At 36.7% G+C, this 17,532-nt stretch overlaps 1 protein-coding gene across 6 annotated transcripts in view; it reads left to right on the forward strand.

Annotated features, from left to right (window-relative positions):
- The window catches only part of LOC127863446 (uncharacterized), a 453,451-nt gene that overhangs the window by 253,230 nt on the left and 182,689 nt on the right, over window positions 1–17,532 (forward strand). For 4 of the 6 annotated variants that reach the window (XM_052403144.1, XM_052402995.1, XM_052403154.1 and 1 more), the window contains exons 10-13: window positions 13,616–14,133; window positions 15,299–15,509; window positions 15,981–16,048; window positions 17,365–17,494. The gene's annotated coding sequence lies outside the window, so the exon portion shown is untranslated. The other 2 variants (XM_052403131.1, XM_052403164.1) reach the window with 2 other exon arrangements.

Here is a 17,532-nt window from a genome sequence, read left to right on the forward strand (position 1 = left end):
TTTATATAATTATAAATCTCAGATTATATATTTCCCTACCAAGAATTTAAGTTATTTTCTGTTACTGTACAGATTTTGTATTTTGTTTATTTATAACTTAGATGTTTGATTTGTCAAAGATTTTTAATGCCCCATTTTGAAGAAAAGGGGGCATACAGTAATCGGACTGTCCGTCTGTCTGTCTGTCCGTCTTTCCGTCACACTTTGCGTTTAGGTTTCGAAAAATGCTCATAACTTCTATGTCCTTTGAGATATAACCTTCATGTTTGGTATGCATGTGTATATGGACAAGGCCTTTCCATACGCACACGAAATTTTACCCCTGTAACCTTGACCTTGAACTAGAGTCCGCGTTTAGGTTTCGAAAAATGCTAATGACTTCTATGTCCCTTGAGAAATAGCCTTCATGTTTGGTATGCATGTGTATATGGACAAGGCCTTTCCATACGCTCACAAATTTTGACTCCTGTGACCTTGACTTTGAAGTTAGGGTCCGCGTTTAGGTTTCGAAATCTGTGTTTAGGTTTTGAAAAATGCTCATAACTTCTATGTTCCTTGAGATATAACCTTCATATTTGGTATTCATGTGTATATGGACAAGGCCTTTCCATACGCACACAAATTTTGACCCCTGTGACATTGACTTTGAAGTTAGGGTCCGCGTTTAGGTTTCGAAATCTGCGTTTAGGTTTCGAAAAAAGCTCATAACTTCTATCAAGCGTTTATAGGGGGCATAAGTCATCCTATGGTGACAGCTCTTGTTTTTAAATGATATTACTATCATTTCTTTCCTGTACATATTTGTGAATGGTTGGTTTCATTACTTACCTGTTGACTTATGTACATAGATACATGGTGAACTGTGGCAATGATCTCTTTGATAATCACAAGCCTTGCTGGTCAGCGATGTCTGATTTGGTCATTTTTGACTGTCTACAGACCCTCCCCACACGCGGTAGGGTGGCATATAGCAGTTGAACTGTCAGTCCATCTGTCTGTCTGTTAGTCGTCTGTCCGAAAACTTTAACATTGGCCATAACTTTTGCAATATTGAAGATAGCAACTTAATATATGGCATGCATGTGTATCTCATGAAGTTGCACATTTTAAGTGGTGAAAGGTCAAGGCCATCCTTCAATGATAAAGGTCAAAAACAAAATCCAAGGGAAGTAATAAGCTTTAAAAGGAGATATAGAAAATACTAGGTTAGCGTTGAATACAGAGATGTTTATGTTGCGAGGCTTAGAACGCCGGGAGCGCAAGCCTTGGCGAGGGCTTTCGGCGTTCGAGCTGAGCAACATAAACTTCTCTGTATTCAACGCAAATCCTAGTATTCTATTTATCCATTTTGATTTTGTTTTCAACGTGACATTTAACATAACTAGATCTAATAACCTTAGCCTAACAATTAGTTTAATTCATTCTTAAAAATCGCTTAAAATCTAACGAATGTAACCATGAGTAGTGATATAAATGTATTTAATCTGGTACGCAAAATAGATTAAAAAAAATTCACACACAAACTGTAAAACTAGTAAAAATATCACCTTATGCCTCGTTTCAATTTTACGCAGCATGCGAATTGTAACACATTACGACCGCGAAAGGAAGATTTTACTTTACTATAATTCATTTTATTTTCAAAAGAAAATGATCAAAATCAAATATGGCGGCGATTGCTCCTGACAAAATGATGTCGATGTCAACATAGATTCTACATGTACACTATCGATGAGTAAACAGACAATTGCAGCGACTGACACTTTATTTGACTTAATATGCAGGGCAATACGTTTTCCTACTTCGGACGACAAATTTAAGGATGCGCAGGACGTGTTTTTAGCTCCACTGGCCAAAGGCCAGCGGGGCTTATGTCATGTCATGGTCCTGTGTCCGTCGTGTGTGCGTCCGTGCGTGCGTACATGCGTTAACTTTTTCTTTAAACATCTTCTTGTCCTAAACTACTCGTCCAAATCTGATGAAATTTCTCAGGAATGTTCCTGTGGTGAACCTCTTTCAAATTTGTTCAAATTATGCCCCTGGGGTCAAATTTGACCCTGCCCCGGGGGTCGAAAAATTGAAAATTTGCTTATATAAGGCCTATTTTGTGCAAACTTTATAAATCTTCTTGTCCATAACCATTAGGCCTATAAGGGCTACCAAATTTGGTATGTATTGACATCTTATAGTCCTCTACAAAATTATGCTCCTGGGGTTAAATTTTACCCTGCCCCGGGGGGTCAAAACATTGAAAATTTGCTTATATAAGGCCTATTTGTGCAAACCTTAAAAAATCTTCTTGTCCATAACCGTATGGCATAGGGCTACACAATTTGGTATGTAGTGACATCTTATTGTCCTCTACCAAGTTTGTTCAAATTATGCCCCTGGGGTCAAATTTGACCCTGCCCCGGGGGGTTAAAAAATAGAAAATTTGCTTATATAAGGCCTATTTTGTGCAAACTTTAAAAATCTTCTTGTCCATAACCATTGGGCCTTGGGCTACCAAATTTTGTATGTAGTGACATCTTATTGTCCTCTATTAAGTTTGTTCAAATTATGCCCCTGGGGTCTATTTTGACCCTGCCCCGGGAGGTCAAAAAATTGAACATTTGCTTATATAAGGCCTATTTTGTGTAAACTTTAAAAATCTTCTTGTCCATAACCATTGGGCCAAGGGCTACCAAATTTGGTATGTAGTGACATCTTATAGTCCTCTACCAAGTTTGTTCAAATTATGCCCCTGGGGTCAAATTTGACCCTGCCCCGGGGGGTCAAAAAATTGAAAATTTGCTTATATAAGACCTATTCTGTGAAAACTTAAAAAATCTTCTCGTCCATAACCATTGGGCCTAGGGCTACCAAATTTGGTAGGTAGTGACATCTAATAGTCCTCTACCAAGTTTGTTCAAATTATGCCCCTGGGGTCAAATTTGACCCTGCCCTGGGGGGTCAAAAAATCGAAAAATTGGCTTATATAAGGCCTATTTTGTGCAAACTTTAAAAATCTTCTTGTCCATAACTGTATGGCATAGGGCTACCAAATTTGGTATGTAATGACATCTTATAGTCCTTTACCAAGTTTGTTCAAATTAAGCCCCTGGGATCAAAATTGACCGTTCCCCAGGGGTCACAAAATTGAACATATGCTTATATTGGGCCCATTTTGTGCAAACTATAAAAATCTTGTCCATAACCATTGGGCCTATTTCTACCAAATTTGGTAAGGTAGTGACATCTAATAGTTCTTTACTTAGTTTGTTCAAATTATGCACCTAGGAATTAATTTGACCTTGCCCCAGGGGTCACAAAAATGAACATATGCTTAAATAAGGCCTATTTTGTGCAAACTTTAAAAATCTTCTTGTTCTTAATTATAGAGCCTAGGGCTACTAAATTTGATATGTAGTGATATCTTATTAGATATCACTACATACCAAATTTAGTAGCCCTATAATAGTCCTCTACCAAATTTGTTCAAATCATTCCCCTGGGCTCAAATTTGACCCGGCCCCGGGGGTCACAAAACTGAACATATGACGTTTACCAGTGGAGATTACTGCGGCCGTTTGGCTGTGACCAACAACAACATCAACATCTTGTAAACATGAGATAAAACCCTGTCATTTAGTGCCATTTTAGGTCAGATGGTGACTGCTTACAAAGGCATCGAAGTAAGAACATGTGTTATGAATGTTTTTCTTATAAACTGAAAAAGTCGGGTTTTATTTAAATATGTCGAAAGTGACCATATATCGGGATGAAAATATTTTGGATGACATGTTGTTTTCATGTCTTTTTTGTAGTGTTAAAATCAGTTTAATAATATATTATTGATTTTAAAAACACAACTTCCATGAACATAATTATTTCAAGGAAAGTCAATATATGATTCTGCACGGTAAACTCAAACTTTGTATCCCAGAGAAGATGTTGAAATTAATGAAGTGCAATGTTCTTAACTATCGTATATGCTGCTTTTTAATAACTAATGATTCATTGTTCCATTTGTAAATAGTGACTGATCATGAATTGTTGAAATGATTGTCAATTGCTGAACAATCCATATATATTTCTGACCATTTTATAATTTTCTTAAAGTGGCCTTTTCACAGATTTTGGCATTTTTTAACTTATTCATTAAATGCTTTATATTGATAAATGTAAACATTGGATCGTAAAAGCTCCAGTAAAAAGTCAAGAATAAAATTAAAAAAAGGAAAAGAACATTGCCCGGAGCAGGTTTCGAACCAGTGACCCCTGGAGTCCTGCCAGAGTCCTGAAGTAAAAACGCTTTAGCCTACTGAGCTATTCCGCCGAGTACACATACATGACGTATTTTATACCTTATATAAGCAATCTTCGTAGTTTCACAAAATTTAACGACAAAAACAGAACTCTCCAAATTATTCAATCATTTCGCGTTGCAACGCTTTATAATTTTTAGGTTTAAAAATCGTCCAAAGATGCATATAATGGCTATATTAGACCATGGTAAATGTTCAGTATTACTGTTTCCTCACAAATATCATAACTAAAACGAAAATGTGCGAATCTGAAACAACTTTTCAATTTTGTCAATTTACCAAAGCGTGAAAAGATCCCTTTAATACAAGTTATGAATTGATCTTAGAAGTCAAATGTATTACTTAATTAAATACATTTATAAATATAAAGAAATAATCTTTATGTTATCATAATATTCTCAGGCCTGTTGGTCTTAGGGATGTGTGGGTTGATGAGCAATTTCTCCTTTTATCACAATTATTTCTACCCTACCTGATCATTTCCTTCATATTCCATTTTAATTCAATTGACGTCTGCAACCTCTTTCAAATTGGGAAAGTCCAAAATGTGTTGTTTGGTAAAGGGTTAAGGCATTTTGATTCCTATGGGTCTTGTGAATCTGTTTCAAATCAAATAAGTAGATTTGATCTTCAGCATCTAAAAATATGTGAAATAGAAAGAACGACAATATCTTTTGGAGAGATAAATGTACCTACGTTATAAGCAAAGGACCTGTGCAACAATTCCCGGGCTTTTTAGTCTGTTTAGTTAACACGGTAGTAACTTTTTCCATATATAAAAATGCTCACCCTTCCAACTTTATGCGCCCAGTGGGACGAGGGATAGAAAGAGAAAGTCACATGCTTGAGTACATTTCAACCCATGCGCATTACACGTTTTTTTCGCAAAGAAAAAACAGTGGAGCGATACAGGGCCATCATGGCCCTCTTGTTTATATAATGTTATGGGTATGCCGTGTGTGATCCAATGCATTAATGGCCCCCATGTTAAAATCATGTTAAAATAAGGAAAATGTGATGAATTGACAATTCAAATACCGTATGTCGATATACAGTAGATGTACATTTGAAATAAGTCGCGTTTATAATAAATTGTCAAATTTTTTTTTTGGAAAATGACGCAAAAAGTGTCATTTTATGACGCCATCAATCAGCTGATTCATTATACGGATGGCGAAAAATTATGTTATATGACTAGATTTAAAGGTTGAACGTTTATAATTTTGAAGATAAAGTTTTCTCGACTTTATTAAATATGAAAAATCATTCAGTGATAATAAGACAAAAGTAGTCCGTGCACGTGACAGGTATATCCTAGAGTGTTGAATACATGCTAGTATAATCCATAAGGTGTTATACCGTCAATGTCTCATTGAAAATGGGATAATATTTCTAAACCTGCCAAATGATAAATATAAATTTTATTTCAAAGCGGCAACGTAGGGGGCATTTTGTTTCTGACGAACACATCTCTTGTTTCTTAACAAAAATCAAGTCTTAGTAAAAAAGTGTCGTCTCCGGTTACCGGTAGCCTATGAGGACTGCACTGGCTTATGTCGGAAGACACTATACACATTCATTAAGTCCGGTTTTTCAAGAGCGATGCTCAAGTTAAGTCCGTTTAAGGGTTGTATTTATACATTCTTATGAGAATAAATTTGGTATAACAAACAATATGATTAAAAAGTGGTTATTGGGACAATGGTGTTCATGTTAATGCAAATTAAAAATAATTGTTAAGAGATACTAAATGTAAGCAATGTGTGATTGAATTCAGAGCGCTTAAAATTGAATGGCTCTTGTGCTATTTTAAACTTTTCTCACAGTAGTGAAGTCTCACTATATTTATAAATTACTGTAAACGAGTATCCAAACTAGAAAACTAATTCTTATATAATTGTGGAAACTTAATTTATTTAAATAAAGAAAGAATGAACATAAAATGCAATAATAAATACAATAAACATGTATTAAGAGAACCTATGAATTTTGACTTGTTCACAGATTAGCAGAATAGTAATTTTCTAAAAATTATAATATACAGTCAAAACCTGTTGGCTCAATCTTGTTGACTCGACTTTCGGTTTGCTCGGACTATCCTCAAAGCATCTATTTTTGTATTGCTAAATATTCATATACATTTATGTCAAATGGCTCGTATTTGCAGGGGTCGGATTAATGTCTCATATTTTTTTAAAGTCCCCGTCACAATTTTCACGTTGTTTTGTTTGCCTGGCTCTAACCCACCTAGGGTCGCATAAAGCTGTTACTTGATTATGAGCACTTGATTAAAGGCTCCCTATAATTTCAAGCATGTTATTGACTCAATCGTTAATTGATTTGAGTACAAGATGACATTTATCTGGCGTTTTTGTAGATGCTATAATATTATGGCTGGAACGGCTGCATCACAATATGGTTTATTAAACAATCCATCCAGAAGTCCAAAAGCCCAAGTGGACAAAGCAAGCACACAGTGTTTACAAAATACACAGTTTATGATTATACAAAATAAAGTTATACTATAATAGTTAGAGTTACAGTTATAATATGTCAACTTGAAGGAATAGACAATTTTGTATCTATGCGTCATGTCATTCTTAATTAAAAACACAAGCAAATAAAGTAATACACGTGTTGCTTAATACTTGGGCAATGTGCATATAATGCTTATATATTGCTTTTTTCTTAGCGTTATTCCTTACATAAGATCATTGTTTGATTGTTTGTGTAACTGTTTAAAAAAAGTGATTACTTAAAATTGTCAAGTATATAAATTATGTTCTTACTGATTCAAAAAATGAAAGTAGTACGGAGATTAGGCAGTACGAATACTCTTCAACTGGAGATGTAAATATATTGCAGATTTATGTTAGTTAACATAAGTATATTCAGATCGGTTGGATCGAATTCTGGATGGCTAAAACTTTTGTTGTCAGTCCAGGCAAGTTAGAGTCATTGGGTTTCGACTTTATTCAGCAATGAATGTTTGCATTGTATTTAAACTAAGGAATACACCGGACTAAAATAAATCAAAATTATTGTTCTTAATGAACAATCATAAATTTAAATTAAAAATAAATAAAATAAATCTTGTCAAACACATTTCTAAAAACATGTTAAGTTCGATAAATTTGTTATAATTTGTGATACATTAATTAATGTTGATTTCGTGGGTTTACTGATCCACGAAATTTACTCAAACAGTCATAACAAAATGATCCAAGCAAAGTCGTGTTTTTTTTTTCAACAAGTAAGAAATGCACGAATTTACATGTCCACAAAAAAGTATATTTTTTTTAAACCTCCAGGTGTTATTGCAACTAATATAAATGATTTTCCAGGATCAGGGGTGTAGCATTCCAGTCTCTAGCTTGAATTGTTGACCAATATTTTGCATCTGTTTCATCAGTCAGTGTCTTTTTTAAAGTTGTAGTTTTTCTGAAAGGGGCATGATTCTGGGCTATTTTTCCTTTTTATGGAATCAGTTTTGTCTCAAATTTGAGAGTTTGTGGGTCACAATTTAAAGAAGTTTGTGACTAGAATTTTCGCAATTTTAAGAAGTTTGCTACTCATTTCTTCACTATAATTAAAATTCGAGAATCATTATTCTTTCACAAAATGAATGGGTCAAAGGATGATACAAAACATGACACAAAACACGTCCTGTGATCGGATTTGTGTTTGTGGACAATTGGGTAATATGTTTTTAGAAACTTGTGTTTTCCCTCAACATAATCAAACAAAGTTTATGATAGCAATTTACTTGGAAAAAAATCATTTCTTGGGTATTGGTTACTGTGAAAATGTGGATTTTTAGGCGTCACCAAAAAACGGTCAAACTAGTGTTGTCAGCGTGTAGTCTTTAAGGGCAAGTGGCCTATAAAATAATTTAAATCCAATGTATATGAGCAGTAAAATATATGGAAAAGTAAAGTGATACATATAATGAGTACAATTTAAAAACAATGTTAAGAAGATGATTTTCTATAATTTTTGTTTTTAAACAGGAAAAAAACTTCTTTAAAATGGGGCTTTATGCATGTGCTTAAATTGTTGTCGTTGTCCTAGATTAGCTTGTGCAATCCACACAGGCATAGTTGGGACAACAATTTCATATGTTAAGTTTTTTTGTTGAAAAGAAATATCCTCTTTATGAAAATCGAGTCTAGTCAAAAAGTGTCCTTCCTGATTAGCTTGTGTGGACTTCACGTGTTAATCTGTGAAAACTGTGTGTAATATTTAGGAGCCGCATATTGGCTAATGAAATTACATCATTATGAATATACAGGTTGGTATACAGTGTTTTATTAGCCAACAATGTTTTAATACGAAATGGTTTGATTATATTAATTTTCGTGCTATTGAGGACAATAAACCAATGAAATGCCAGATTAGAAATTCATTAGAAGGAAATGTTGCCTATTAAACACCTTCATAACCAATCAAGAGGCATAGTTTCGTATAGATTGTAATATAAACATTTTTTACAAGTTCACATCACCCACTGTGCTGTTGTTTTCAGGACAGCACCACCATTGTTATCGAGTTGGCCCAGCAACAGCACCAGTCCGGCCTGCAGGAGCCCCAGTCCAGGACGACCCATCCACTCCCCTGACCCATAACTCATCATACTTGATATCCGGAAAAATGGGGCCTTATGCATGTGCTTAAATTGTTGTCACAGATAAGCAGTTTGCACAGGCTAATAATGGACAACATTTTCCTCTTAAAGGTATTTTTTGTTGAACAAATAATCCTCTATGAAAATCCAGACTAGTCAAAAAGTACCCTCCCTTATTAGCTTATGTGAATTTTACATGCTAATCTGGGACGACACTTTCTTACATTAGTGATCCGCATACTGGCTTATGAAAATACATTTCTAGAAATGGAGTAAAGATTATAGATATAAATTTATAGATAAGTATAGCATTAGCCAACACTTTTCTTGTTTTAATACAAAATGACTTAATTGTATTTATGTTTATGCTATTAAGGACAAGGAACCAATAAAATGCCAGAATAGAAATTCATGTTTTTGAAAACCTTCACAGCCAGTCAAGAGGCATAGTTTGTTATAGCTTGTAATATACTTTGTTACAAGTTCCTATCACCCACTGTGTTGTTGTTGTTTTCAGCAGAGCACCAGCATTGATATCGAGTTGGCCCAGCAACCGCACCAGTCCCGCCTGCAGAAGCCCCAGTCCAGAATGACCCTCCCCCTCCATTGACTTCTAACTCCTCCCCCTTGACCTCCTGCCTCAAAAAGTCAGCATCGTTGAACAACTCTGTTCTGCAGGAAATTCTGAGCATGATTCTGTTCTGACAAAACGCAATGCCCACATCACGTTTTCCAAACAAAAGCCTGGGTAGTTTAGTTAAGCTAGAGTTCCGCGTGGGCATGAAAGGGACGAGTGTTACAGACATGAAAAGTTATAGCAGTAGTTATGGTAACGCTAACAGTCAGTTGTTGCTGTTGGACATCACAACAAATATCATGAAGAATAAAAAGTTCAATCACTTGTTCCAATCTTTATGGGACAAACAGAAATTGAACAGGAGAGAATCAAGGAACAATAAAAGCGTAAGCTTTCCTAGTGGTATACGTCTACTGTTGATAGTTTGGACAACAGAAGGGTTACGGACTGCCCCAGATTGTCCTCTCAGCGGCCAAAGTATCATAATAGAACAGACTTTTAGCAATGTTACTGACAAAAAAAGGCAAAAATGACTTGCTTGTGAACACCCAGAGCGCGATACATCCATTCTGACACAGAAAGGCGGTAATAACTTGGTTGTGAACACCCAGAGCACAATACATCCATGCTGACACAGAAAGGAAGTAATGACTTGGTTGTGAACACCCAGAGCACAATACATCCATGCTGACACAGAAAATAAGTAATACTTGGTTGTGAACACCCAGAGCAAGATATATCCATGCTGACACAGAAATCAGTAATGACTATGCTGTGAACACCCAGAGCACAATACATCCATGCTGACACAGAAAGGCAGTAATGACTTGGTTGGGAACACCCAGAGCACAATACATCCATGCTGACACAGAAAATAAGTAATGACTTGGCTGTGAACACAGAACACAATACACCCATGCTGACACAGAAAGGCAGTAATGAGTTGGCTGTGAACAAAGAGCACAACACATCCATGCTGAAACAGAAAGGCAGTCATGACTATGCTGTGAACACCCAGAGCACGATATATCCATGCTGACACAGAAAGGCAGTAATGACTATGCTGTGAACACCCAGAGCAAGATATATCCATGCTGACACAGAAAGGCAGTAATGACTATGCAGTGAACACCCAGAGCAAGATATATCCATGCGGACACAGAAAGGCAATAATGACTATGCTGTGAACACCCAAAACACAATACATCCATGCTGACACAGAAAGGCAGTAATGACTTGGTTGTGAACACGAGGAGCAAGATATATCCATGCTGACACAGAAAGGCAGTAATGACTTGGCTGTAAACACAGAGCACAATACATCCATGCTGACACAGAAAGGCAGTTATGACTTGGTTGTGAACACAGAGCACAATACATCCTTGTTGACACAGAAAGGCAGTAATGACCTTGCTGTGAACTCAGAGCACGATACATCCATGCTGACACAGAAAGGCAGTAAAGACTTGGATGTAAACACCCAGAGCACAATACATCCATGATTACACAGAAAGGCAGTAATGACTGTAAACACAGAGCACAATACATCCATGCTGACACAGAAAGACAGTTATGACTTGGTTGTGAACACAGAGCACAATACATCCTTGTTGACACAGAAAGGCAGTAGTGACTTTGCTGTGAACTCAGAGCATGATACATCCATGCTGACACAGAAAAGCAGTAATGACTTAGATGTAAACACCCAGAGCACAATACATCCATGCTGACACAGAAAGGCAGTAATGACTTGGTTGTAAACACAGAGCACAATACATCCTTGTATGACTTGGTTGTGAACACCCTGAATACCCTACATGCATGCTGACACAGAAAGGCAGTAATGACTTGGTTGTAAACACCCAGAGCACAATACATCTATGCTGACACAGAAAGGCAGTAATGACTTGGATGTAAACACCCAGAGCACAATACATCCATGCTGACACAGAAAGGCAGTAATGACTTGGTTGTAAACACAGAGCACAATACATCCTTGTATGACTTGGTTGTGAACACCCTGAGTACCCTACATGCATGCTGACACAGAAAGGCAGTAATGACTTGGTTGTAAACACCCAGAGCACAATACATCCATGCTAACACAGAAAGGCGGTATAGACTTTGTTGTAAACACTAAGAGATCCATACATCCATGGGGTGTGCCACAGCCGCAAATTACGCCCACTATTGTGAACAAGGTTCTTAAAGTGAACACGTCTGGTTTTGTTATGAGCACATAGCACTCCAAGCCCAAAAGGCCTCGCATTGAATTGATGCAAGAGAAGGCTTTGAAAAATAACAGCAGTTTTGTTGTGTGGTCCAATATGCCCTTCGACTCTCAACCTGAAGAAAGCAAAACTCAAACTAGTCTCTTAGCAATATCAGCAAGGCCAGCATGTCATCTCAGCTTCTTGAACTTCCGGTGAGACCTTACAGTGTTAATTATTTTGTTGAAATTGGGGCCAAAATTCAGCCCCATTCTTATCTCATAAAGTCTATATCCATGATTATTGGCTAAAGTTCTCAATTCATGGTTTCCCGGAAGAAAAAGAATGTTTTGATAGGTTGCAACATTGAGTTAATCAAAACTCAAATTCAGCCTTTGGCAATATCAGCTAGGCCAGCATATCAGCTCAGCTTCTTGAGCTTCAGGTGAGATCATACAGTGTTATTCATTTGTCGAAATTGGGGCCAAAATTGAGTCCCATACCTAATCTTAAACAGTTTATTTTTTCCATAATTACTGGCTTAAGTTCTCAATTCAAGGTTTGACCCCAAACAATGTTTTAATAGGTTACAAATTGAGTTTGTTTCCTTATGCAGCTCTATAAGATGAACCTTAGTGCAATTTATCTTGATAGTACTTATTCTCAATTTTTTTAATTATGTTTAGCAAAAACTACAACCATTTTCCCAATTTAATTCAAAACACTTTGATTTTTTACGAATTGTCCCAATCCAAAAATGGTTAAAATAAACTCTGCACAGAGCTAGCCCCTAGTTATTGCACATTTTAAAGTTTTTAATCAGAATAACTGGCTTAATTATACCCCCACAAACGAAGTTTAGGGGGGTATATAGGAGTGAACTTGTCTGTCGGTCAGTCGGTCTGTCTGTCTGTCGGTCCGTATTAAGTGTCCGCTCTCTAATTCAAGTAGTTTTCATCTGATCTTCATCAAACTTGGTTAGAAGTTGTATCTACATGATGTCTAGGCCAAATTCGAACATGGGCCTTGCCGGGTCAAAAACTAGGTCACAGGGTTACTTAGTGCGTTTTAAACATTCAGCATGTTGTCCGCTCTCTAATTCAAGTAGTTTTCATCCGATCTTCACCGAACTTGGTCATAAGTTTTATGGAGATGATCTTAAGGCCAAGTTAGAACATGGGCTTTTCTGGGTCAAAAACTAGGTCAAGAGGTCACTAAATGCGTTTTAAAAATTGAGCATGGTGTCCGGTGTTTTTTGTGAAGACGACATGCAAAATATTATGTTTCAATTAGGTATGTGAGGGTATTCGTCACATCTGTGACACAGCTCTAGTATGCTTATTTCACTAAGTTTAATTACTATTTTGAACTCACATTTATTATTTCTTATTAAATGCCATACAGTTGTATTGTCTCACATTTAAAGTTGTTAAATCTCAGGTATAAGTCATAAACTTTCACATTTGAAGGTGTGCAGACTCACACTTAAATATGTAGATTGTAACCTTTATAGTTGTGTTGTCTCACATTTTGAGTTGCTTAGTATCACATTTAATTTATGTAGTCTCACAGTTAAAGTTCTATAGTCACACAATTAAAGGTGAACAGTCTCACATTCTTAATTGCTCAAGTAATGCGTGGTTTAGATTTACAAAAAATAAATGTTACACCTTGCTACAAACCCCAAAATTCCAATTTTAAGTTGGTGCGCGTAAAACATTGATACTACGTTATTCTGAGTTCTAATTGGTGAACAATTAATTGCAATATTCTAAATATCAATTATAGGCACAATGTTTGGCATTTAAAAAACAGGTCTGTAAAGTAAGGTGTTGCAAGGCTTATTCATGTGTCACTAAACAATCCGGTTTTAGTTTTCTTTCCATTTCCTTTTCAGTGAACCTAACTAGCAAACATGACAAACGTCATTGAAGTGAAAGTTAATGACAACCCCCTTGTTGCACAAATACTACAACTCGCTTAAGAAATTCAGCACGAAGACGTCTTCGTCAGACTACCAAGCCTCCTATCAATATCTCCTCCCATGTTGGGTACATCAATTCTTCCAACAGCAGAGCCTTGGTGAGTTCGACTTCCGTCTCAGCATCGATGTCGCTTAACAACAATTGGTTGATGAGTGTCGACAAATTAGGCTGGACAAGTCGCTCGAACTGAAACGATCTGTTCCAACAGGTAGAGCAGGCGTTGCGAGACACGTCTGTTAATTTGACTGACCTCGATATGTTGTTCTCTAATAAAGGGAACCTTAGTCCTGGAGAGGAGTATGCGATTGACGCCATTCAACAAAAGTTGTTGTCGGCAATTCTCGGGTTTGGGGTGGCGACTTCAGCGTCGGGACTCACTCCATCTCTGTCATTGGCCCAGTCGCAGCAGCAGCAACAACAAGAACAATAAGTAGTATCTTAGCGTTGTTCTGGGATATGGGGCTTCATGTATGTGCTTAAATTGTCATCCCATATTAGCCTGTGCAGACTGCACCTACATTAAGTCCTATTAAATTGTTATCCCAGATTAGTCTGTGCTGACTGCACCTACATTAAGTCCTATTAAAGTGTCATCCCATATAAGCCTGTGCTGACTGCACATACATTAAGACCTATTAAAGTTTCATCCCATATTAGCCTGTGCAGACTGCACATACATTAATCCCTATTAAAGTGTCATCCCAGAATATCCTGTGCAGACTGCACATACATCAAGTCCTATTAAAGTGTCATCCCAGATTAGCCTGTGCAGACTACACATACATTAAGTCCTATTTAAGTGTCATCCCAGATTAGCCTGTGCAGACTGCACATACATTAATCCCTATTAAAGTGTCATCCCAGAATATCCTGTGCAGACTGCACATTCATCAAGTCCTATTAAAGTGTCATCCCAGAATATCCTGTGCAGACTGCACATTCATCAAGTCCTATTAAAGTGTCATCCCAGAATATCCTGTGCAGACTGCACATACATCAAGTCCTATTAAAGTGTCATCCCAGAATATCCTGTGCAGATTGCACATACATTAAGTCCTATTAAAGTGTCATCACAGATTATCCTGTGCAGACTGCACATACATCAAGTCCTATTAAAGTGTCATCCCAGATTAGCCTGTGCAGACTACACATACATTAAGTCCTATTAAAGTGTCATCCCAGAATATCCTGTGCAGACTGCACATACATCAAGTCCTATTTTCCAAGAATGAGGCTCATATAGTTGACTTAACATCAGTCCTGTTTCTGCCTGATTGAAGAAAAGCTCCTAACATCAAATGTGAATTATTCGTTTTTAAATTGATCAAACTTGGTAAATAAATAATAAATAAAAGTTGATCTGATATCAGTTTTAGTCATAGAAGGTCAGAGCATAGCTATGTATATTTTTTTTGGCCAAAATTCAAACCCTGAACCAAAAGTTTCTCCTTGCATAATTAAAATATCTGCTTTAATCGAATTGTTGAATTCTCTTTAATTTTAGTAAAAAATATTTAAATGCCTTCAGCACATTTAAAAATTATTTTCTTCATTTATTTTCAATATTTAATTAAATTCCTACATTTTGTTTTAAGAGCCTGTTCCTACAGGAACCCATGCAATCATAGATCGGTACCTAGCTGAACAACATGCTCTCTGGTCAGCTGGGCCCAGACGCCCAGGGACACCTCCTGGCCCAGGGCCTTGGGACAAATGTTCAAATAGTACTACCCGCAGGATGCAGCCACTCTGAATCTGGGGCTCCATACTTTCTTGGTCAGGGGCCAAGAACACCTCGTCAATAAGGTACGATGGTAATGTAATTTACCATGTATAATGTGTAGTGTTTTACTCCAAATGTCAATGAAAATAGTTTGTGTGTGTTTAATATTGATAAAACTCTATCCTGGCTGCTAACTAAAATAAATCATTTATGTAATTGTAAACTATTTATTATAGCTGCCATTTGTATTGCCTTGAAAGGGCTGGGTGGGGGTGGGAGCATACAAATCTGTCCTTGTCTGTAATTATCCCTGTCCTTCCTTTCATCCTTCCTTAAGTCCCAAAGGGACATAAAATGTTTGTATCAAGTGTTTAGTGTATATCTCATTTGTATCAAGATCCATCAAACATACTTTATTTCTTAAATATTGTTTTCACTCAAACAACATTGATTGCCTTCTTATATAACTGAAGCCATTTCAGAATGCAATTAAATTATTTTGTTTACAGGGACACATTTCTGGGATGCGCTTTGATCCTTTTTTCTGTTCACAGGGGCCTTATACTCACAAGTTCAAGCACAGTGAGCGATGTTCACCAAATCCTACTCTACATCTCAATAGGTAAGTCACCTTGCCGTTGCAAAAGAGTTCACTGTGACAAAGCATTCAGGAGACCCAGACATAAAAGCCTTAAACTTTTGATGCAATTAAGCTTTCACAAATACTCAATAGGTAAAACCCAATACAAACTGGCAAACTGGGTTTCTGCTCTTCAATTAATTGACCAGTTTATTTAATCTAAGTTTAAGAGTTCAGGCATAAACTACTTTATCTTATATAGAAATGTGAAGAAAATGCAAAAGTTTCAAGCTAAACCCTCAAATGTGCATTTTAAATTTAACATCTAGAGTTATATTAAAACTCATAACCACAACAATAACATTAAACAATTTATCAGCAGGTACCAACATATTTGACTCTTTAAATCTTGACAAAATCAGGTTCCATATTAACTGTAAGTATGGTTTTTAAACTAACATTTAATTACGAACAGGGATCAGTAATGTTGGTAGCTTTTAGTTTAGGGGGTTATATAGGAGTGAACTTGTCTGTCGGTCTGTATGTCTGTCTGTCGGTCGGTCCGTATTAAGTTATTAAATATGGGTCATGCTGGGTCAAAACATAGATCACAGTGTCACTTAGTGCATTTTAAACATTCAGAATGTTGTCAGCTCTTTAATTCAAGTAATTTTCATCCAATCTTCACCAAACTTAGTCAGACGTTTTATCTAGATGATCTCTAAGCCAAGTTTGAACATGGGCCATGCCGGGCCAAAACCTAGGTCACGGGGTCACTTAGTGCATTTAATGCATTGAGCATGGTGTCCGCTCTCGCTCTCTTATTGACGAAGTTTACCTCCGATCTTCACCAAACTTGGCCAGAAGTTTTATATAGATGATCTCTAGGCCATGATTGAACACTGGCCATTCCAGGGAAAACAAACTAGGTCATGGGATCACTTAATGCGTTTTACACATTCAGTATGGTGTCCGCTCTCTTTTTTAAATACTTATCATCCACTCTTCAACAAACTTGGTCGGAAACTTAATTTAGATGACCTTCAGGCCATGTTCGAATATGGGCTATTACAGGCCAAAAACTAGGTCAAGGGGTCACGGGTGCGTTTTACACATTTAACATGGTTTTCCCTATTTCAAGTACCTTTCATCCCCTCTTCATGTGGAGGTAATGGTCAAGTCTGTGACAAAGCTCTAGTTTGTTTGTTTTTAAGTTAATGAATGGCTTTTTGAGAGAGTATCAAGTGTGTTGCCAGGGTTAAACCCGTATTTTGATACTTGACAATTTTAATGAAATGCTTATTATAAAGTCTTAAAAAATTGTTGTCTTAATTTATACATGACATACTAAATTGCAGAAACCCGGATAGCAAGGCGTTGAGTTTGTTCTTGAAGCATTTGCACCAGAAGCAGTCATCATCTTGATATTCTGGAATCTCCATGGTGAAGGACCCTCAGTCTGTGAACAAAATGCAGAGCTAACCTCAGGTGAGTGTTCAAGTCATGTGCATGTTTCTTTTACGCCC

The sequence above is a fragment of the Dreissena polymorpha genome, chromosome 1 (assembly GCF_020536995.1).
Source record: "Dreissena polymorpha isolate Duluth1 chromosome 1, UMN_Dpol_1.0, whole genome shotgun sequence".
In the NCBI taxonomy this organism is placed as follows: Eukaryota; Metazoa; Mollusca; class Bivalvia; order Myida; family Dreissenidae; genus Dreissena; species Dreissena polymorpha.